This window comes from Salvelinus sp. IW2-2015, linkage group LG20, assembly GCF_002910315.2.
Source record: "Salvelinus sp. IW2-2015 linkage group LG20, ASM291031v2, whole genome shotgun sequence".
Classification (NCBI taxonomy): Eukaryota; Metazoa; Chordata; class Actinopteri; order Salmoniformes; family Salmonidae; genus Salvelinus; species Salvelinus sp. IW2-2015.
In genome coordinates, this window is record NC_036860.1 from 40,913,023 (window position 1) to 40,937,259 (window position 24,237).

General features: G+C 41.6%; 1 protein-coding gene and 1 non-coding gene across 9 annotated transcripts in view; both read left to right on the top strand.

Annotated features, from left to right (window-relative positions):
- fam222ba (family with sequence similarity 222 member Ba) overlaps window positions 1-24,237 on the top strand; it is a 76,526-nt gene that overhangs the window by 8,408 nt on the left and 43,881 nt on the right. For 5 of the 8 annotated variants that reach the window (XM_070449392.1, XM_024010819.2, XM_024010822.2 and 2 more), the window contains exon 1: window positions 4,866-4,987. The exons of the other annotated variants lie outside the window; for them this stretch is intronic. The gene's annotated coding sequence lies outside the window, so the exon portion shown is untranslated. Of the gene's footprint in view, window positions 1-4,865; window positions 4,988-24,237 lie in introns of those variants that run through there. 8 annotated transcript variants of the gene reach the window in all.
- Window positions 23,483-23,556, top strand: trnav-uac (transfer RNA valine (anticodon UAC)). The gene has a single exon. It is a non-coding gene; the product is annotated as a tRNA-Val (tRNA).

Sequence of the window (24,237 nt, forward strand, 5' to 3'; positions counted from 1 at the left end):
CCTACAGGGGAGAGGTGAGGGCCCTCGAAGTGTGGTGTCGGAAAATAACCTCACATCACAACGTCAACAAAACAAAGGAGATGATTGTGGACTTCAGGAAACAGCAGAGGGAGCACCCCCCATCCACATCGACGGACAGTAGTGGAGAAGGTGGAAAGTTTTAAGTTCCTCGGTGTACACATCACGGACAAACTGAATTGGTCCACCCACACAGACAGCGTTGTGAAGAAGGCGCAGCAGCGCCTCTTCAACTCAGGAGACTGAAGAAATTCGGCTTGTCACCAAAAGCACTCACAAACTTCTACAGATGCACAATCGAGAGCATCCTGTCGGGCTGTATCACCGCCTGGTACGCAACTGCTCCGCCCACAACCATAAGGCTCTCCAGAGGGTGTGAGGTCTGCACAACGCATCACCGGGGCAAACTACCTGCCCTCCAGGACACCTACACCACCGATGTCACAGGAAGGCCATAAAGATCATCAAGGACAACAACCACCCGAGCCACTGCCTGTTCACCGCTATCATCCAGAAGGCGAGGTCAGTACAGGTGCATCAAAGCAGGGACCGAGAGACTGAAAAACAGCTCCTATCTCAAGGCCATCAGCCTGTTAAACAGCCACCACTAACATTTAGTGGCCGCTGCAACATACTGACTCAACTCCAGCCACTTTAATAATGGGATGATGGAAATTAAAGTAAAATTTATCACTAGCCATTAAACAATGCCACTTAATATAATTTACATACCCTACATTACTCATCTCATATGTATATACTGTACTGTATATCAGCTACTGCATCTTGCCATCTTTATGTAATACATGTATCACTAGCCACTTAAAAACTATGCCACTTATGTTTACATCCCTACATTACTCATCTCATATGTATAAGACTGTACACTATACCATCTACTGCATCTTGCTTATGCCGTTTTGTACCATCACTCATTCATATATCTTATGTACATATTCTTTATCCCTTTACACTTGTGTGTATAAGGTAGTAGTTGTGGAATTGTTAGGTTAGATTACTTGTTGGTTATACTGCATTGTCGAAATAGAACACACCTTCGCTACACTCGCATTAACATCTGCTAACCATGTGTATGTGACAAATAAAATTTGATTTGATTTGTTTGTCATTGTCTTGTTGAAAAACAAATGATAATCCCACTAAGCGCAAACCAGATGGGATGGTGTATCGCTGCAGAATGCTGTGGTAGCCATGCTGGTTAAGTGTGCCTTGAATTCTAAATAAGTCACAGACAGTTTCACCAGCAAAGCACCATCACACCTCCTCCTCCATGCTTCACGGTGGGAACCACACATGCGGAGATCATCCATTCACCTACTCTGTGTCTCACGAAGACACAACAGTTGGAATCAAAAATCGCAGATTTGGACTCATCAGACCAAAGGACAGGTTTACACCGGTCTAATGTCCATTGCTCAAGTTTCTTGGCCCATGTAAGTCTCTTCTTCTTATTGGTGTCCTTTAGTAGTGGTTTCTTTGCAGCAATTCGACCATGGAGGCCTGATTCACGCAGTCTCCTCTGAGCAGTTGATGTTGAGATGTGTCTGTTACTTGAACTCTGTGAATCATTTATTTGGGCTGCAATCTGAGGTGCACTGAGACTGCACTTGAAGAAACATTCAAAGTTCTTGAGATGTTCCATATTGACTGACCTTCATGTCTTAAAGTAATGATGGACTTTCGTTTCTCTTTGCTTATTTGAGCTGTTCTTGCCATAATTTGGACTTGGTCTTTTACCAAATAGGGATTTCTTCTGTGTACCACCACTACCGTGTCACAACACAACTGATTGGCTCAAGTGAATTAAGAAGGAAAGAAATTTGACAAATTAACTTTTAACAAGGCACACCTGTTAATTGAAATGCAATCCAGGTGACTACCTCATGAAGCTGGTTGAGAGAATGCCAAGTGTGCAAAGCTGTCATCAAGGCAAAGGGTGGCTACTTGGGCCTCCCAGGTGGTGCAGTGGTCTAAGTCACTGCATCGCAGTGCTAGCTGGGTTCGAGTCCAGGCTCTGTCGCAGCCGGCCGCGACCGGGAGGCCCATGGGGCGGCGCACAATTGGCCCAGTGTCGTCCGGGTTAGGGAGGGTTTGGCCGGCAGGGATATCCTTGTCTCATTGCGCACTAGCGACTCCTGTGGCGGGCCGGGCACAGTGCAATCTGAACAGGTCGCCAAGTGTACGGTGTTTCCTCCGACACATTGGTGCGGCTGGCTTCCGGGTTGGATGGGCATCAAGATGCAGTGCGGCTTGGTTGGGTTGTGTTTCGGAGGATGCATGGCTCTCGACCTTCGCCTTTCCCGAATCTGTACGGGAGTTGCAGCGATGAGACAAGACTGTAACTACTACCAATTGGATACCACGAAATTGGGGAGAAAAAAGGGGGTAAAACATGTAATAAATTTATTAATAAAAAGGGTGGCTACTTTGAAGAATCTCAAATATAAAATATGTTTAACACTTTGTTGGTTACTACATGATTCCATATGTGTTATTTCATAGTTTTGATGTCTTCACTATTACTCTACAATGTAGAAAATAGTAAAAATAAAGAAAAATCTTGAATGAGTAGGTGTCCAAACTTTTGACTGGTACTGTATGTCTTTGATTCGAGAATTCAGACTGCACAATTGAATTCTTCATCAAATCACAAACCATATGACTCTATTGACTAAGGTGGGTGAAAGACTTGAACACTGGATTCTGTGTACATACAAATGATTTGGATTACTGTAATAAGCAATGAATTGTAATCTAGTCTTGCAAATGTAGAAATATAAAATTATTTGGATTATTAAACTTTTGCTCAGTCATATATTGTGTAGGCCTATTTACCAAGATGTTATGCATTGAATATTGCCATCAATATGATCATGTTCCACATCGTTGTTGTTGTCACAATAATGAAGGATATCAATAGTTGACCTAATAAAATGTTCTGGAAATGTTAAGTAGAGCATTGCATTTCATAATACAAGCATAAGTTTATTAAATAGATTATGACATTTCTCCCATTCTTTTCGTGGGACTTGTTTCAGGTAGAAGATGTCCCTAATCACAGTTCTAGAACCAGCTAAGCCTAACCCTATCAAAATCTAAACCATTATTTGGAAAATAAACCTAACTGATCTAAGATCAGGGCCTGGGAAAAACTTCCAGCTAGAAGACTGACTTGGCTGAGAAGGGTGTAATTGCAGATCGCAATTAGCGGCGTTTTCTGATATAGGCGTTTCTTGATATTAAGTTACACCCATTGATGCTCGCCATTAGTCAGTGGCCGTTTTTTTGTTTTCTGATATAGGCGTTTCTTGATATTAAGTTACACCCATTGATGCTCGCCATTAGTCAGTGGCCGTTTTTTTCGCGGGGACAACAGTTTTTGACAACCGTGGTATCGTAGCCAATGATGTGTATAAACCCTGGATGATTGATTGTATTGAAGCCCCCGCATAGCCATCTTGGTACTCTTCCTCAATTGTAAAAAAWTATTTTGGAAGCTATAGAAATGCATATATTAATGTCTACATTCGTTTTTTTGACAGGTATATTCTATTACATGCACCGTAATGCATACTTTGAAATTATATTATGTGAGCTTATATAATTATATGCACATTGTATGCACATTAGTATGCTCACATTTTTTTTTCTCATAGTATTTTTTTTATAGAGTACTAATGTTGCTGTCCCCACTACAAAGAAGGACTTAAATACATGCAATGTTTTCCTTTACACATTTAATTGAAATACTGTAGAATTACATTCATTCCTATGGAGGACTGCGCCTACTAAGGAGTTCCAATATGGCCGCCCGGGGGCTTAAAAGTTCTCAATGGCCAATACATAGCATCAGCAATCCAGTGTTTTATATATGTCATCGATTGTAGCTAAATCTAACCACAGAGGAACAGGAAAAGAAAAGCCCAACTCGGCGGAAAATCTGTCTTTGTTGTTTCGTTCACCAAGCAAGGAGTGTCGAATTTGGTCAACAACAAAGATGTATGCCTTATTTGCTACGTGAGGTTTATTTAATGTAATATAAATTTCATAATGCTTAAGTTGTTACGAGTGTACTGATATAAGTAGGACACGTGACATCGCAGCAATTTAAAAATATATATATATTTTACCTTTGTTTAGCAAGTCAGTCACATACACGTGTTCAGCAGATGTTACTGCGGGTGTAGCGAAATGCTTGTGGTTCTAGTTCTGACAGTGCAGCAATATCTAACAATTTCACAACATATACCCAATACACACAAATCTAAGTAAAGGAATGGAATTAAGAATATATAAATATATGGACGAGCAATGTCAGAGCGGCATAGGCTAAGATACAGTAGAACAATACAGGCAATTAACGTCAACAACCCTCATCAAATATAAAACAATTATTACAATAATGAGATGTATCCACCATTCCAAAGAAAAGATAGGAGGGAGTTAGACCGCTTTGTGGACAACGACTCCCATTGTTAGGGCAGAGAGACATGTATCTTGTCAGTATATCCATAATCTTTGGCCTAACCCTGACCCTTTTCCTAAACTTAACCTCAGTCTCCTATAACCCTGAACCTTTTCCTAAACTTAACCTCAGTCTCCTAATCTGCCATGGCTAATTATCCTAACCTGGCACCTTAGTTATCCTAACCTGCTAGCTATGTAAACAAATTACCTGTCGAGAAACCGTCAGTCTCATAACACCGGAACTGACCAATGGCAGGTATCAATGGGCGTTTCCTGATATCAGTGAACGCTCATATCAAGAAACGCCCCGAATTGTGTTCTGCAATTACACCATATTGACTTGGCTGGGTGCTGAGAAATTTGCGCATGCGCCGGAAGTTGCTGCCGCAGACAGCAGCAGTACAACAGCAAAAAATCTGTTTTTGAATTTGTAAACCATGATGATTTTTTAAGCGATGCCTTTCGAGGAGGTACATGGAGAGTAAGTATTTCTATCTAATATGAGATTTCATTCATCATTGGAAGGTAATTACTTGTCATAAATGTGTGCAAAGCCGAGACGGCAACAAAGGAGTCATTCTAACGTTAGCTATCAATCCGCTAGCTCTGTGTTTCATTAGTTAACGTTAGCTAGCTGCGAGTTAGCATGCTAACTGCTGGCTATTGATATTGCACTAACAATACATTTGATTAAAAGCCTCTCCTTTGTTCAAATAACTCTGAATTCAAGGTTTTGGCATAACGAGAGACTTCAGTTTTCACTATTGAATGTGTCAACTAGCCAACATTATGTCAGTTAACTAATGTTGATATGTCAATCATAATTGAATGGACTGTAAGATGGCTATACAATGAGGCTAAACTGTTTTACATTATATTCTAACTAAATTAATTATGCATTATCTTACGTTACCTAACCATTTTGTGGTACATGTGCTATCTACCGTAATCAATTGGTTAACTAGAATATCAGGAATGTCTTTACTTTGCCTTTCTTTATTGTGCCACTAGRTAATTGCTTTCAATTAGACGCAGGTTGATTTTCATTTCGCTGATTAACGAGTCAACTATGTAGTTTACAAGCCTGCCACCTCCTTCAAATATTCTCATCTCGGCGAATAGCGGCTGTGTTCTATTGTGGGGGATGGATATTGAATTGATTGCCAGCTTTCTACATTTGGACAACCTGCCGCTGGTGGGTGGTCCAGATCGAATTTGTTGTGCGTATAGTAGGCAGTGTGGTGCCCCATTGCTGTGCTCCGTTGATCAGACTTTGAATCATCCAGTAGCCATCCAAGAGAGAAATTAGTAACCCTTTTATGTGGGGTCTGTCTCTGTGGGGTGGAGGCTGAGCGAGAGACTGGAGAAACACCTGACTTAGCTAATAAGTGGCCTTTGAAACAAGACATGGGGCGGGTATGCGTCAATGCCACCATATCGTGATTGATCTGACAGTCAACACGCGGTTTGGACGTGATGTCAGCAAGTGTTAGCATTTTGTATGGCTTCTTTTCCTATGTTCAATAATGGCTACTATGCCTCTTTTTCATAGACAGACTCTCAGTATTGTTGCTTTCTTGCTGTTCAGCCTGACTCAAATCTACCTCGACAACCCAGCTTTTAGTTGTCTCTCTTTACACATCAGCATATTATTAGTTTGTGCAGGATGAGTCCAAGATAAACACTGGTGGAGTTCGTTTTGCAAGGCATGGTGCTCTGGGTGGGCAGAGTTTGTACATTTTAGACAGTTCCATTGGTCCTTAAGTGAAATCTCCACCTGATCTTGCACAAACCAGTGAGAGATTTGGTAAGGTAACAAAAGGTTTACATCATGCTCATCCGGCAGCCACACGACCTTGCGCACGGAATCTCTACTCTTTTTACATTGGAGAAAGCAATTTGATTGGTAAACATGCTGGCAGTCTTACTGATTCGACGAGATCCAATCGGGATGAACCATAATGTGACTTCCGGGTTGATGAGGGAAAAAATTGTACATATATATGGGCAGAGTTGAGGGAGAGAAAGGGGGATGTTTCAGCCTGTGTGCCTCGACAGATCTGGTTTAGGTGGCTCCTCATTACAAAGTGTGGATTTTAATTCTGCTGCAATTCTGGAAATCTATTATGATGCTTTTTCAGCTGATGGGATCTTTGCTGTATTTGTGCGGATTCATCAAATACCACCCATGATCAATTGGAGCCTGGAGTAACGTTACGTTTTTGTCAAATGGTCAGTTTTATTCTGTTACTGCTCAGCTACTTGTGCTGTCAAAATAACATCTCAGTTTTGCACTGTCTTGTGTAATGGGATGTAGGCCAATTGCTGTTGTGTCATTATTCTGATTAACAGTTGTCTTTTATGCATTGTTGCAGAACCACTGCAGTTTATAATAGTGTAATACATCTGTGATTTAATGTCAGTTGTGATGACATGGGGTGTGATTTTTGTCACTAATGTACAGTTGCTGATCACAAATTAAAATGTCAGTGTCCTCCAAGAGGTTGTATAATGTAGCAGTGTTATGTCCTGTCCTTACTCGTGGAGTCTGGCACTTCTTTAAAGTGCATTTCCTTTGCCGACTGCCAGAGTGGTTATTTAATTTACGACAGAGAAGATCTAATCGTTCTGCTCTCTGATATCTTCTGCTTACTCTGTCAAAAATGAGAGCTTGACATTAGTTAGCCCGAGAGTGCTGTTTTACATCGTTGCGCAGTTGCCCTACATTTTCCAAAGGGTGAATAATTACATTTCAGACCCTTGTTTCCTGAGAAACGCAGGCTCCTTGACTCAGTGTAATTATCGAGTATTGTAAGGGATAATTTTGTTGTCTGGGTGCTACGTTTCCATCACAATGAAGAGCCATTAAAGTGATTTAACATTCTTCAATGAATCCCAGACAGTTTTGTCTTGATGCTCAAGAGTCAAGACTATTACATTCGTGATGCTGTACTACTCTATTTGATCTCATTTCAAGTTTAGAATGATGACGGTTCAATGGCTGGACTAGGGCATGCATAGAATGGAAATGCTGTCTAAATTTGCTTTAATATATTAAAACATCTTGATGGGAAAATGAAAATATTATTATCCCCACTCATATGCATATTATTCATCATATTATTTTCTTTACAGGCTCTGCTCTTTCAAATAGCATTGCTTTGTAACAATGCATTCATTATGAAGAGAGGGTGGCTAGATAAATGGTCTCTCATTTCGAAAAGGCATTGTTCTCAAGTGCAAAGCACCACAATGCATGGCGACCTATGCATGTACTAATTAGCCAATGCAAGAAGACACCATACTGGCTTTATAAGTGTTTTCTAATGTTCATGTTTAATTGACCTGCAAGTTCAACAACTTTAGCTGAGATCAAATAAAGAGGAAAGCATGTTTGTCAATGTTTTTTTTTCATTAATCCACTTCAGCCTGGCGGCGCAATATAGTGGATATTAATCAAAGTGTGTAGAGTGGTTTAAATAAGAGGGCAGAAATGGTTGGCTAAAATCTCAAACCATGTAGCCTAAACTTTTCTTCATGAATTTGATTGAAATTTCCCATATAAAGTCTACATGGTTTTAGTGTCAAATAAGTTAAGAACTTGAAAGCAATTGATGAGATATTTGACAATGAGGCTAATTTTGAAAATGAGAAACTTCAAGCATCCAATGGGATTCATTCACCATGATACTTATCTCTAGATCAGGGATGGGCACCTTTGGTGGGGGCCACAAAAAAATCTGAACTCATCATGAGAGGCCGTAGTTGCTCACGGTTCTGCTTACACCCGCCCCCCCCCCAAACACTTTTAGTAGCCCCCCTCTTGACAGCAGAGAGAATATATATATATATTTGCCATGGGGGTGTAGAGAAAATGTTGCAGTTTTAAAGCAAGTTTGCTTCAATTCTTCACATTTTGCCATGGTGAAGAGAAGATTTACCAATTTCATGCAATTCTACTCATTTTGCCATGGGGCGGAGAGGAAAATCTGCTGTTTTACAGCACATTTCCTGCAATTCTATACATTTTGCCATAGGGTGGAGAGAAATATTTGCAGTTTTTAATATGATAGCTTAAGGAGACTGACAGAAAAAATCTTTGGGGGGCCCCCCAGCTGGTAATTCGACCACGATAACAATTCTAGATAGCTGGCTGCTAAACTAATTTAGCAATCTGAAAACAAAATCTGTATATGGGCTAATTGACTATCAGTGACTGACATAACAAGAGAGACTGCGATGTACAACCACATTTCTCCTCGTGAATGTATTCTTTCATGTCATACTCTTTCAACAGTAAGTTGAGACCCGGGGGGGGGGGGATTAATKCGAGGGCCTTCAAAAGGGGGTCATGCGGGCCGCCAGTTGCCCATCCCTGCTCTAGATCTGACCTAATATTCAGCTGTTGCTAATGTATTTAATAATAGGTAATTGAAAGTTAAGATGATTGTTGCCTTCACAGAGTGTGAATCAGGTACACCACATCAGTGGACATTTTATGCTTCAAAAGATTCTGTACTGAGGTCAAAATGTAGGCTAGGCCTATAGAATCTCCATACATACTCATTTTAAGCAGTGGCAATGGAACACCGGATTACATCAAAGCCATGCTTAATTTTTCTGAGACCTCCGAGTTCTAGGTTATGAATAACAGATCAGACAGAACTTGAGTCACTTTTCTGATGTTTCAGCTGATTAAGATGCATTGATTAGTGGCAATTAGCATTCAGCACCCGCCAGTTTACTGTGAAATACAGTAGCAAAAAAAACAGATTTTTATGTTGCAAGAATTTTCTGTGTGGAATGAGCCATTTGGCTGCCTATCATTTTGTTTTATTTTAAGCCAGTCATTTGATGTTGCGTTTTAGAGGCAAATTAACATTTTCTCCAAAACAATGTACGCTACCAACACAATCACATTTTATCATCCTTTCAAAATTCTAGGAGAGGTTATGAATGTTAAATCACTTGCAGGTGTCTGTTTTGGTTTTGTGCTCATAAGATATTTTCTGTTTGCATAGCAGATGGCCTCAGGTGACTTGGCTTGTCTTACATGACTAACATTTTTGGAATATCATCCATTTGCACAGCGAGGCTACAGGCCACCCTCTTTTCCTGTACAGGAAGGTATTACGAATCTGATCTCTGAGGTGGTTACTAGCTAGTGTCATTATTAACCTACCTCTGTTGAGCTCAGATCTCCTGCACAGCTGTCAAACCACTGTATCCCACATTCACCACACTTGAGTCCCTGCGCTTTTGGAGAGAGACTAGCTGTCAAGCCACACTGTGTTTTCTCATCCGTACCAGACTGGGTTCTGAAAAGGGGGTAAGTCAGGGTTTCTTAAACTTTTTCAGCCTGGGACCCAAATTAGAAATTCTGTGTTTTCCTGGGACCCAAGTACATGAAAACATGCTCCCTTTTGGGGGTCCACCTCACAGGCAAAGCATTTTAGTGGCCCACCCTCTTAACGGCAGAAAGAGAAATTTAAGTTAAAGGCATACTTACGGAAATTGTGCAAGGAGGACGTTTATCTACTTCCCCAGAGTCATATGATCTCGTGGATACCAGTTGTGTCTTTGTGTCCAGTATGAAGGAAGTTTGAGTTACAGTGCATTCGGAAAGTATTAATACCACTTGTCTTTTTCCATTTATTTGTTTTACTATACAGCCTTATTCTAAAATGGTTTAATATTTGTTTTCTCTCATCAGTCTACACACAATAACCCATAATGACAAAGCAAAACTGGAAATATCACATTTACATAAGTATTCAGACCCTTTACTCAGTACTTGAAGCAACCTTGGCAGCGATTACAGCCTCAAGTCTTCTTGGGTATAACGGTACAAGCTTGGCACACCTGTATTTGGAGAGTTTCTCCCATTCTTCTCTGCAGATACTTTCAAGCTCTGTCAGGTTGGATGCGGAGCGTCGCTGAACAGCTATTTTCATGTCTCTCCAGATATGTTAGATCGGGTTCAAGTCCGGGCTCTGGCTGGACCACTCAAGGACATTGTCCCAAAGCCACTCTTGCATTGTCTTGGCTCTGTGCTTAGGGTCACTGCTAGGTAAAGCCCCGCCTTATCTCAGCTCACTGGTCACCATAGCAGCACCCACCCGTAGCATGCGCTCCAGCAGGTACATCTCACTGGTCACCCCCAAAGCCAATTCTTCCTTTGGCCCGCCTTTCCTTCCAGTTCTCTGCTGCCAATGACTGGAACGAACGCAAAAATCACTGAAGCTGGAGACTCATCTCCCCCACTAACTTTAAGCACCAGCTGTCCGAGCAGCTCACAGATCACATGCATACAAAAAATATCTTTGGGGGCCCCCCCGGCTGGATGATCAATGGAAACAGGATGCACCTGAGCTCAGTTTTGAGTATCATAGCAAAGGGTCTGAATACTTATGTAACTAAGGTATTTCTGTTTTTATTATATACATTTGCAAAAATATCTAAACCTGTTTTCGCTTTGTCATTATGGGGTATTTATTGTGTGTAGATTGATATACATTTAATCAATTTTAGAGTAAGGTTGGAATGTAACAATGTGGAATAAGTCAAGGGGACTGAATACTTTCCGAATGCACTGTAGTTCCAGGAGCCAATGCTAACTAGCGTTAGCGCAACTACCTCTAACTTCCCTCATTGCCAAATCCTGAAGTATCCTTTTTAATTTCCTGTAATTCTACACATTTTGCCTGGGATGTAGAGAAAATAATGCTCTTAAAGCAAGTTTCTACACATTTTGCGACGGGGCAGAGACTAAATGATTCAAATTTATAAAAAATTATGCAATTCTACCTATTTTGCCATGGGGTTATAGAGGAACTGACTTATGCCATGTTAATGATATTTGTGTGATGAGTGACTAACAAAATCAATGGTGGCCCCCTCGAAGTCAGTGCCCCTGGGCTCGTGCCCTGCATGCCCGTTCGGTATTCGCCATGATTACTTCAAGTTTAGATAGCTGGCTAGAATAATTTACCAATCAGTTTTTTTTTAGCTGACATGGCTAATTCTTGAGTGACTGCAGTTTTTCTCTTGTTATGTCAGTCACTGACCGAGGCACAACCACATGTCGAAATTGCTAATTGTATTTGAATATTCTAACTCTCGGGATGTCGTCACCCACCATTAACATGTCCCGTCGCGACCAATACTTTAAGAAAGGTTGGGGTAGGTGTTTGGTTGTCTCTTACTGGGCAGTGAGTCACATGGAAGGGCTTAGGAACAAGAACAAGGGTCCGGTAGGGGGTAAAGAAAGAATATGGTTGGGTTTTATTAGTGAGATGTTTCAATCAGCTCCTTTAAATTCCAGTCAGAGGGCTGGTGCCTGTAGTGTCATGACATGGTTTTCAGAGCAGGTGATTAGCTTGCAGGGCTAAGGTTGTGATTGGCTTACAGGGCCGAGGTTGTGCGTCTGCTGTTACATGGTGTTTTGTTTGGTAATTCACATGGACGGTGTCATGTTGATGTTGTCCCATTAGGACAGCAGAGGGAATGAGCCTGATTAGAACTCTTTTCCAGTTTCAGTATCTTAGTTAGCCTGGTCCCAGATCTGGCCATAGGAGTTGGCAAGACAGCACAAACAGATCTGGGACCAGGCTATATCTTCGTAGTGTATTCTGTTTTTCATGGGGATTTGTATGTTAGCCAGCAGGTGAAATTAGGTCAAAAAGTCCTCGTCTAGCTGGTAAAGCCTGCATAATCAGCCCCACTCCACCCCACACCAGGCCCAATGGCCTCCAGTTGCATAACTTTGTACTATGAAGTTGTTTTGTCTTTGGCTTCAGGGCAATCACAGGAATCTAGACCCACACAGCCACACTACACTTCATTGCCTCCTACCTATTTGTTCAACAACAACAGCAATGCAGTAGCAGGAGTGACAGTCCTTACTGAACTAGCACAGGGCAGGGCGACATGATCAGAGTGGCTGATCTGGCCTGGGTAGGTTTCCCAGTAGAGGCACTGGGGACATGAGGGTTGTTTGTGCCCCTTCCTCTATCTGACAGGAACAGTTAGAGGATGAGGCCAGTCTGATACGGCTATCTGTTTATGGCATGAGATAAGGCTGCCCGAATCGGATCACTGACCGGCCTCTCACCCACAACAGGCCCTCCTCCTAACAAGAGGCTGCCAGGCGAGTCACACATCATTCTGAGTAATCCTAAAAGATACCATTAGCAGGTCTGTACTTCTGCAACACAGGTTTTCCAGCAACTGTACAAAGTAAGAACAAATCTGGCAATTTATTGCAACGCAGAAATGTTTTTTAGTGTGATCTGGTTCGTATAAATAATTGTAATGTATGTTTTAGAACGATATTCCAAATGCCTGTATCGCTCAAATCAAATTTTTATTTGTATTTGTCCACTTGTTCTCATGTTGTTTTTTGGTCTCGTCTCCTTCTCTCCTTCTGCTGTGACTTTGCACGTTTCTATTTACACACACCAAGCTCCTCCCAGTCCCTGCCACTCAGAACAACAAAGATGAAAGATTACTTCTTCCTCTCTGAAAACAAGCGGTTTCAATTCGCTATATGTATTTGAGGTTTTGTCCAACAGAATCGCTCATATGGACACCGAAACACATTGAGAGATTATTTTTAGTGATGCACCGATGTTACGTTTATGGCCGATACGATATCCGTTATTTTCCCTGCCCAAAAAAACCCGATACCAATATTTAAAATTTTAGCTGCCTTAAGCATTCTAGTACAGTTAAATAGTTAACACACACACACATGGATGCAGCAGTCTAAGGCACTGCATCTCAGTGTAAGAGGCGGCACTACAGTCCCTGGTTCGAATCCAGGCTGTATCACATCCGGCCGTGATTGGGAGTCCCATAGGGTGGCTCACAATTGGCCCAGTGTTGGCCGGGMTAGGCCGTCATTGTAAATAAGAATTTGTTCTTAACTGACTTGCCTAGTTAAATAAAGGTTATACACACACCACACTGACCAAAKAGTTATTTTGTTGGCATTTACGCATGTCCCCATTACCAGTAAAACYTCATCAAAACCTATTTCTTGCACTTACTTGCTGTGTTGTTTCGTTGTTCATTTGTTCAGTCGTTTCATTCTCAACCAGGATTTCTATTGAATGCCTTTTGGGTCTTTGCATGTCAAACAAAACAACACTATTTGACGTGTCAAATAAGCTTGTTAACCAACCGGGACCTGAATATGACTGCACGTCACATAATTTAACGCGTTGATAAAAAAATGTATGTAGTTATTACACTTTGATTACACACTCACTCGTATTTCATATGTCAGAACGATCCATCGATACGTATGCTATGATGCTGGTAAAGTTGTCTCGCGCACCTACAGTGCTGGTCATTAAGAAAAAAGATAGCTAGCTCATGGATGCAAACCATGTTCTTCCCCCAAAACGACAATCTAGGTTTCATCATRTAAAATAACCCTAATTTATAAGACAGTTCGTATTTGATTAATGGTGGTCGGACCCATCTATGTGAAGCTAGCCACAATAAGGATTAGCCTTCAAAATAAAGATATGGCATAATTCTATTTGTATTCATTTGCATCACTGTCAATGACATACCTTTATTTTGAAGGCAAAGTCCACTGTTGTGCCTAATCCTTATTGTGGCTAGCTTCACAACATATAACAAGGTCCAGTCGAGCCTCACTAGCCAGATGAAGCTAGCTGGCTGCTTATAACATTAGCTTTGGGCAACAGGGTTAAGTAGCTGGCTAGCTATTTATTTTCTTGAACTGAAGTTCAATTTCTATAGACGAACAACAAGTGGCTACCTAGCTAATACTTACTCTCAAGGATTCCGAAATCATTGTTAAGAATAATGAAAATGACTGCAGTTTCTACTGGTCATTGTTTTCAGGCTGGTTGTATTGGTGCTAGCTAGCTACCAAGCTAAAGCTAGCTACCCCYGAAGTTGCAGTCGAACAAATAATGCTTTATTACCAACGCGGTATTGTAAACACATCATTCGTGGCCGGTGTTTGCTTGTTTGCAGACTTTTTTGTACACCTTTGACAGTGCTACTGTATGTTTTTTGACACGCAAAGACCCAAACGGCGTTCAATAGTATGTATATATGTCGTGAAGCTAATAGCAGTGAAGCTATTACTGTGTAACTCCGGTAGTGCAGCATCTGAAAAATTGTGCACTTGGTAGTGTGTATCGGTGCTCGACCAGTCGCGAAAGCCAACATCACCCACGACAGAGAACGGTTGAATGTCAAGGGCAATGAATTCCATTAGTTTGGATTTAATGGATTTCGCCTTTGAGTTGTCTCGCTGAAATTTTCTTACTCTTTCAAATGACTGCTTGACTGCTCGATCCACACAATTATACGTGGCGTCATTACGTCATGTACCTACATTTATATAGGTATGCATTGGATCTATTTGCCAGCTAACAATTTGCTGGCTACTCACTAGCACGTGAGATTGAGACCTTGTGGTGTTAATTTTCTGACAGGCCTGCGACAAGAAGTTGGTCGTTATTAGTGAATGTTAGTGGTGCACCGGATCACAAAACTCAAGGTTCGGATCACGGTTTTGAGTCAAGGATCGGATCATTTTTGGGATCAGCAAAGAAAAAGAAGGGAGACAAATATAACTTTGCTTTCCATTTATTACTTAAAGAACACTTAAAGCAAGGAACTTTTCAATGTTTAAATAAAATATTAAAATAAAATATTGAATACTCAATTGTTAAATTAAAGCAATATGAGGCATGATACCTGCTTCCTTTGAACAATAGTGAATGAAAAAATAGCCTGTGTCCACATTTTAAAAAAGTTAAGAAAGAAAGCAAAGCAGACCTGAGCTTAACTTCACATTATTTTTCAAACAGATTAGGATGTCTACATTGTCTGGGGAGAGGGTAGACCTCTTTGCAGTCACTATGTCCCCTGCCGTGGAGAACACCCTCTCGCTAGGAGCTGAAGTGCCAGGCACATCCACTGGAATTGCCACTTGCTGCCTTGTAGGATGCCACCTCCCCTTTGATGGTGTTGGCAAACGTCTTCCCTGTGTCCTTGCTTGCAAAGGTTTCCCCGAAAATCTCCATGGCATAATTATTTTGTGGAGGAGATGCCTCTGAGTCTGCTCCTGTCGGCTCTTTTAAATGTTTTAATTTAACCAGGTAGGCTAGTTGAACAAATTCTCATTTGCAACTGCAACCTGGCCAAGATAAAGCAAAGCAGTTCGACACATACAACAACACAGAGTTACACATGGAATAAACAAACATACAATCAATAATACAGTAGAAAAAAATCTATATACAGCATGTGCAAATGAGGTAGGATAAGAGAGGTAAGGCAATAAATAGGCCATGGTGGCGAAGTAATTACAATATAGCAATTAAACACTGGGATGGTAGATGTGCAGAAGATGAATGTGCAAGTAGAGATCCTGGGGTGCAAAGGAGCAAAATAAATACCGTATGGGGATGAGGTAGTTGGATGGGCTATTTACAGATGAGCTATGTGCAGTGAGCTGCTCTGACAGCTGGTGCTTAAAGCTAGTGAGGGAGATATGTGTCTCCAGCTCCAGTGATTTTTGCAGTTCGTTCCAGTCATTGGCAGCAGAGAACTGGAAGGAAAGGCAGCCAAAGGAACAATTGGCTTTGGGGGTGACCAGTGAGATGTACCTGCTGGAGCACGTACTACGGGTGGGTGCTGCTATTGTGACCAGTGAGCGGAGATTAGGCGGGGCTTTACCTAGCAGAGACTTGTAGATGACCTGGAGCCAGTGGGTTTGGCGACGAATATGAAGCAAGGGCCAGCCAACGAGAGCGTACAGTTCGCAGTGGTGGGTAGTATATGGGGCTTTGGTGACAGAACGGATGGCACTGTGATAGACTGCATCCAATTTGCTGAGTAGAGTGTTGGAGGCTATTTTGTAAATGACATCGCCAAAGTCGAGGATCGGTAGGATGGTCAGTTTTACGAGGATATGTTTGGCAGCATGAGTGAAGGATGCTTTGTTGCGAAATAGGAAGCCGGTTCTAGATTTAATTTTGGAGTGGAGATGCTTAATGTGAGTCTGGAAGGAGAGTTTACAGTCTAACAGACATCTAGGTATTTGTAGTTGTCCACATTAGAGGTCGGCCGATTTATGATTTTTCAACGCCGATACCGATTATTGGAGGACCAAAAAAAGCCGATGCCGATTTCTTTAAAAAAATGTTTTATTTCTTTTTGAAATGTATTTATTTGTAATAATGACAATTACAACAATACTGAATGAACACTTATTTTAACTTAATATAATACATCAATCAAATCAATTTAGCCTCAAATAAATAATGAAACATGTTCAATTTGGTTTAAATAATGCAAAAACAAAGTGTTGGAGAKAAGTAAAAGTGCAATATGTGCCATGTAAAAAAGCTAACGTTTGAGTTCCTTGCTCAGAACATGAGAACATATGAAAGCTGGTGGTTCCTTTTAACATGAGTCTTCAATATTCCCAGGTAAGAAGTTTTAGGTTGAGGTTATTATAGGACTATTTCTCTCTATAAAATTTKTATTTCATATACCTTTGACTATTGGATGTTCTTATAGGCACTTTAGTATTGCCAGTGTAACAGTATAGCTTCCGTCCCTCTCCTCGCCCCTACCTGGGCTCGAACCAGGAACACATCGACAACAGCCACCCTCGAAGCATCGTTACCCATAGCTCCACAAAAGCCGCGGCCCTTGCAGAGCAAGGGGAACAACTACTCCAAGTCTCAGAGCGAGTGACGTTTGAAATGCTATTAGTGCGCACCCCGCTAACTTAGCTAGCCATTTCACATCGGTTACACCAGCCTAATCTCGGGAGTTGATAGGCTTGAAGTCATAAACAGAGCTGCTGGCAAACGCACGAAAGTGCTGTTTGAATGAATGCTTACGAGCGTGCTGCTTCTGTCAGACTGCTCTATCAAATATAATTATAACAAAATAACACACAGAAATACGAGCCGTAGGTCATTAATATGGTAAAATCCGGAAACTATCATTTCGAAAATAAAACMTTTATTCTATCAGTGAAATACAGAACCGTTCCGTATTTTATCTAACGGATGGCATCCATAAGTCTAAATATTGCTGTTACATTGTACAACCTTCAATGTTATGTCATAATTATGTACAATTCTGGCAAATGAATTACGGCCTTTGTTAGGAATAAATGGACTTCACACAGTTCGCAATGAGCCAGGCGGCCCAAACTGCTGCATATACCCTGACTGCTTGCACGGAACGCAAGAGAAGTGACACAATTTCCCTAATTATAAGAAATTCATGTRAGCAGGCAATATTAACTAAATATGCAGGTTAAAAAATATATACTTGTGTATTGATTTTAAAGAAAGGCATTGATGTTTATAGTTAGGTACATTGGTGCAACTACAGTGCTTTTTTTCCGCAAATGTGCTTGTTAAATCATCACCCATTTGGCGAAGTAGGCTGTGATTCAATGAGAATTTAACAGGCACCGCATCAATTATATGCAACGCAGGACACGCTAGATAAACTAATAATATCATCAACCATGTGTAGTTAACTAGTGATTATGTTTGTTTTTTATAAGATAAGTTTAATGCTAGCTAGCAACTTACCTTGGCTTCGTGCTGCCCTCGCGTAACAGGTGGTCAGCCTGCCACGCAGGCTCCTTGTGGAGTGCAATGTAAGGCAGGTGGTTAGAGCGCTGGACTAGTAACCGGAAGGTTGCAAAAACGAATCCCCTAGCTGACAAGGTAAAAATCTGTCGTTCTGCCCCTGAACAAGGCAGTTAACCCACCTTTCCTAGGCCATCATTGAAATTAAGAATGTGTTCTTAACTGACTTGTCTAGTTAAATAAAGGTGTAAAAAAAWATATATATAGATTACCGATTGTTATGAAAACTTGAAATCGGCCCTAATTAATCGGCCATTTCGATTAATTGGTCGACCTCTAGTCCACATATTCTAAGTCAGAACCGTCCAGAGTAGTGATGCTGGACGGGTGGGCAGGTGCGGGCAGCGATCGGTTGAAGAGCATGCATTTAGTTTTACTTGCATTTAAGAGCAGTTGGAGGCCACGGAAGGAGAGTTGTATGGCATTGAAGCTCGTCTGGAGGTTAGTTAACACAGTGTCCAAAGAAGGGCCAGAGGTATACAGAAGGGTGTCGTCTGCGTAGAGGTGGATCAGGAAATCACCAGCAGCAAGAGAGACATCATTGATGTATACAGAGAAGAGAGTCGGCCAGAGAATTGAACCCTGTGGCACCCCCTTAGGCTCTCTGGCTTGACCCTGCAGAAAAAATTACTTGATCTATTAAACTAACTAATTATTTATTTTCATATTTCATAGAACTATAATTGTGGAAATAACATTTAATAAAAGCCATTATTATTCAAAAAATAAATAAATGGATGATTCTAATTGCAATGGATTAGACTGCAGTATATTTATTAAGTAATTCATTTTATTTTATTTTTTCCTCTTCAGTGGCAACAATCTCAGTGGTGAGATCACTGTATGTCCTCCGGTGTAAGGAAAGGGTCTAGGTGAGACAGGGACTTGAACCTTGGATCCAGTGCAGTAGATCTATGAAGGTAGTCCTGTACATTAGGGGGGTATCTGGGGTTCAGGTCCTTTCTAATGGCAGCCTTGACATCTCTAGTCATGGTACTGTCTTCCTCACTTGGTGCCATGGAGTGTAGAATTCTTGTTTTCAGAGGTAGGATCATGGACACAGACGGTGCAGTTTCAGTGCTCAATAGGGTTGTAACCGTTTTGAGAGGTTTGAGCACCTGGAGGACCTCCTCTGCCAGTTTTACATCATCAGACAAGGTGAGGATCTTTATAATTTTTTTCAGGGTCTTGTCTGTCAGTGCAGAGTATACAGTTGCCTGCTGCTCAAGATGGCGCTCCAACATGTCATAAGTGGAGTTCCATCTTGTGACATCGTGTATGAGCTTGTGGGTCGGTAGCTGTTGCATTTCTTGCTTGGTGTTAAGCACATGAGCGGCTGTTGTGCTTTGGTGAAAAAAGGAAACCACCTTCCTGATCCTCCCAAGGAGGCGGTCGATCTGGTTCACTGAGATTCCCCTTTGGGATGCTAAATTGATCACATGTGCAAAGCAAGCTATCTGTGGCCCCAGTCTAGCCTCTATCACTGCATTTACTTGGTTCTTGGCATTATCTGTGGTGGTTGGGATATTGCCATTTGGGCCTCTCTAGCTCCCACTCTGCTACTCCTAGCAGTACCTGCGCCGGATTTGTGCCTGTGTGACTCTCACAGAAGGGGCGTGTCTGTAGCACCGGACTTCACATCTCCCACTCCTCTATGGTGTAGTGAGCAGTCAGTCACGTAGCTTTCCGTTGCCATGGAGGTCCACCCATCTGTGGTGAGGGCAACAGAGGATGCCTTGGATAATTTGTCGACAATTTTGATATTTTCCTGTTCATAAAGATCTGGCACAATCTTCATACTGAAGTGGGTGCGCAAGGGGATTTTGTAGCATGGCTCAAGCACTTTCACCATATTTTTAAACTCTTTGTTTTCCACAACAGAATATGGCCTCATATCTGCGGCGATAAACGTCCCAATAGATTTGGTGATGGCTTTAAACCGGTCTGATTCTGCAGCAAAGGGCTGCTTAAATGCCGCGGTGAGAAGTTTGTCTCTTGGCTGAGTTGGCTCCCGTCACTGACTCACCAGGGTGATGACGCTTTAAATGTGTGGCCACGCTCTATGTATTTCCATGATCATACGGCTTTCTTGTGGCACAATGCCTACACACCGTAATGGTGTTGTCCACCACCCTTCTTCCGTCATCATATCTGACAGGGAAGCCAAAATGTTCCCATACATGAGACTTAAATAAAGCAGGAGGCTTTTCCAGTTATTCAGCTCCTCCGCTAGCCATGCCTGTCACTGCTCTTTTTTTATTCTWTGCTTTTTGCAACGCGAGCATCCAGGATTGATTCGTTGGGATTCAACATGCCCCGTTCACGTGAACAGTACACACAACTGCTTAAAWWWWWTTTATCAAATCAACCTTCAGGGTTCAAAGTATAACACAGCACACATCTGTCTTGTCTTTATCTTTTCATTGCAACTCTCAAACGCATTAACCTCTCTGGTACAAGGTCCCACCTCGACAACAGCCAGTGAAAGTGCAGGGCGCCAAATTCAAAACAGAAATCCCATAATTGAAATTCCTCAAACATACAAGTATTATACACCATTTTAAAGATAAACTTCTTGTAAATCCAACCACAGTGTCCGATTTCAAGTAGACTTTACGGCGAAAGCACACCAAACGATTATGTTAGGTCAACGCCTAGTTACAGAAAACCATACAGCCATTTTCCAGCCAAGGAGAGGGCTCACAAAAGTCAGAAATAGCGATTAAATTAATCACTGCCATCTGCTGAAGATCAAAGGTTACTCACAGGACTTCATGTTAAACAATAAATGTGTGTTTTGTTCGATAAAGTTCATCTTTATGTCCAAAAACCTCATTTGAAATTGTGTTATGTTCAGAAATACATGGTCTCAAACAAACATCCGGTGAAAGTGCAGAGAGCCACATCAAATAACAGTTGAGGTGTCACAAAAGTCAGAAATAGCATTAAAATTAATCACTTACCTTTGATCTTCATCTGGTGGCACTCTCAGGTCTCCATGTTAGACAATAAATGTTTGTTTTGTTCGATAATGTCCCACTTTATGACCAAAAACCTCCTTTTTGTTCGCGTTTTGTCCAGTAATCCGAATGCACAAGACGCGTGCACTAAGTCCAGACAAAGTTTTAAAGTACAATAAAAGTTTGTAGAAACATGCCAACCGATGTTTAAAATCAATTCTCCGGTTGTTTTTGTCATAAATAATCAATAATATTTCAACCGGACAAAAGCTTCGTCAATAGGAAAGGAGAAACGAGAAAGGCGCATTCCCGATCAGGCACATGGCTGATGAATGGAAATTTCCACTGGCTACTGGTTGAAAGTGCTGTATCCCTCATTTTTCAGAGTAAAAGCCTGAAACAATGCCTAAAGACTGGCCACGTGTAGAGGAAGCCACAGGGCTCGTGAACTGGGTCCTAAGTCTTTGTATGGTGGATAGGCTTTCAATGGAAAAACAGCCTTTCAAAATAATAGTACTTCCTGGTTGGAATTTCCTTGTGTTTTCGCCTGCCATATCAGTTCTGTTATACTCACACATTATTTTAACAGTTTTGGAAACTTAGTGTTTTCTATCAAAATCTACTAATTATATGCATATCCTAGCTTATGGGCCTGAGTAGCAGGCAATTTAATTTGGGCACGCTTTTCATCCAAAATTTCAAATGCTGCCCCCTACCCTAGTGAAGTTAAGAAGGAAATAAATTAACTTTAAACAAGGCACACCTGTTAATTGAAATGCATTTCATGTGACTACCTCATAAAACTGGTTGAGAGAATGCCAAGAGTGTGTAAAGCTGTCATCAAGGCAAAGGGTGGCTGCTTTGAAGAATCTCAAACATAAAATATATTTTGATTTGTTAAGCACTTTTTTTTTWTTTTTGGTTACTACATGATTCCATATGTGTTATTTCATAGTTTTGATGTCTTCAATATTATTCTACAATGTAGAAAATAGTAAAAGGAAAAACCCTGGAATGAGTAGGTGTCCACACTTTTGAATGGTACTGTATATACTGTGAATCGCCAATAAATTGGAACAGAATTATTATTTTTAGGCCACATCCCACAGCCCTAGGTCAGACAGGATCATGCCAGCTATTACAGTAAAGGTGGAGATCAAGTGATGACGGAGAAATAAGGGAATTGAGCTGGAAGAAAGTGTGATACTTGACTTTTTWAAAATGTTACCTTTATTTAACTAGGCAAGTCGGTTAACAACAAATTCTTATTTTCAATGACGGCCTAGGAAAGGTGGGTTAACTACCTTGTTCAGGGGCAGAACGGCAGATTTTTACCTTGTCAGCTCAGGGATTCGCTCTTGCAATCTTTTGGTTACTAGTCCAACGCTCTAACCACTAGGCTACCTGCCGCCCCATGAACATCAAGCTGGCGGGGTTGAGACACAAGATGGATATATTACAATATAGATACWTTTTTTCCTTTTTTTTCTTTCTTCTAATTAATCACAAGACTGAGTTGGCCTGGCTGGCTGTGATCCTGGTCGTGAGTTCAATGTCTGAGTTTGTTTTCTGACAACCGTGAAAGTCTGAGGAAACAGCAGGTGATTTGTTTTCGGCCCTGCTTAGTTACTGAAATGTGACACTCGCTTGGATGTGGTTGGGTCAAAGGGTGTCTTTTAGTTGAATTTCACCAGCCTTTTTGCTTMCCTGGTCTCAAATCCGCATCCTGGACATTGTGGGATGCGAACTTTGGTGTGCCATATTTCAAATACCCCATGTCCATTGGTCATCACTCCCATGGTGAGACGGAGGTACTGTTCCACTATTGAGCTAAATCCTATCRACTATCATTTCTTAACAAGAACATAAACTGAGCGTGACCAAAACAACATTCTTCTGGTTTTTCGAGGTCAATGTTTTTGTTTACTCTTGTTTGAAGATAAGGCGCTGTCTGTGGAAAGTTTTGCATGAGAAGAATATATATATTTTTTGCCCTTTGTAATCTTATCCCTGGATGTATCCCTGGATGTAATGAGAAGTATGAAAGAGCTTAGTATGTCATGGCTGTCGTGTTCTCAAGTGATAAAGCTGTTGGTTATCTGAGCCGACAGGGAGCTAGTGTTTCTGTGGGCCTGATTGAGCAGTCAGTGGCTCAGCCTGAGCCTCAGATCAGAGCAGTGCTGACCCAGCACTGACTGCAGGGCTGGGTGAGGGTGCAGCAGAGGCAAACTGGGCAGAGAGAGAGCGAGCGAGAGCTAGTGAGGTGAGTGGTGGTCGGTGCTATGGCACTTTGCCGTAACCTGCTTAGTTTATCATCAGCAGCACTTCTCAATGGCTTGTGTGGGTCCCATGTGGCTCAGTTGGTAGAGCATGGCGCATACAACGCCAGGATTGTGGGTTCGATTCCCACGGGACCAGTACGAAAAAGTAAGAACATCTATGCATCTCTGCAAGAGTTAAATGACATGTGTCTTGTGTTAGAGAGAGCCAATCAGAATATAGGCCTTTATACAGCCTAACCCTCTGGTCCTGTTAGAGACCATTGTTGCTGATAGTGAATGGGATTTGGAAATGGCCAGATGACGTTCTGTCGTAAAAAGGGCTTGGGTTTTTGTTGTGAAAGGATCTGAAGGCTAGGATAAATTGTGACCTTCACAGGGTAATCTCTTGCATGTCAGTCAATGGCTGTTTGTTTCCAAGTCAGAAAAAGTGGAAGATTCTTTCTCTATTTTTGCTGATAGTGACAGTCAGAGAGGCTTGAGGACAGCAGCCATAGGAGCCAGGCTGGAGGAAATACGGCAATATAAAACTTGCAGTATTAGCAAAGGTTGTCACTCAGTCAGAGCAGTAAAATCCAACTGTCACTTCTTGTTCGACCTCCACTTTAAACAAGTCCCTCCGCAGATGCACTGAGCTGAATTGCTATTCCAGACAGGCGTTGTGTTCTGTCTGACACCTGCATTGTCCAAACGCCAGTAACCAGTCAGAGACTGAGCCCTCTGTACACAGACTGGTGGATTTAGCAGCCAGCGCCTGTCTGCTCTGCACTGCATGCTGAATTGGGCTACTGKCTGAAATACTGCCTGAAATCAGCACCG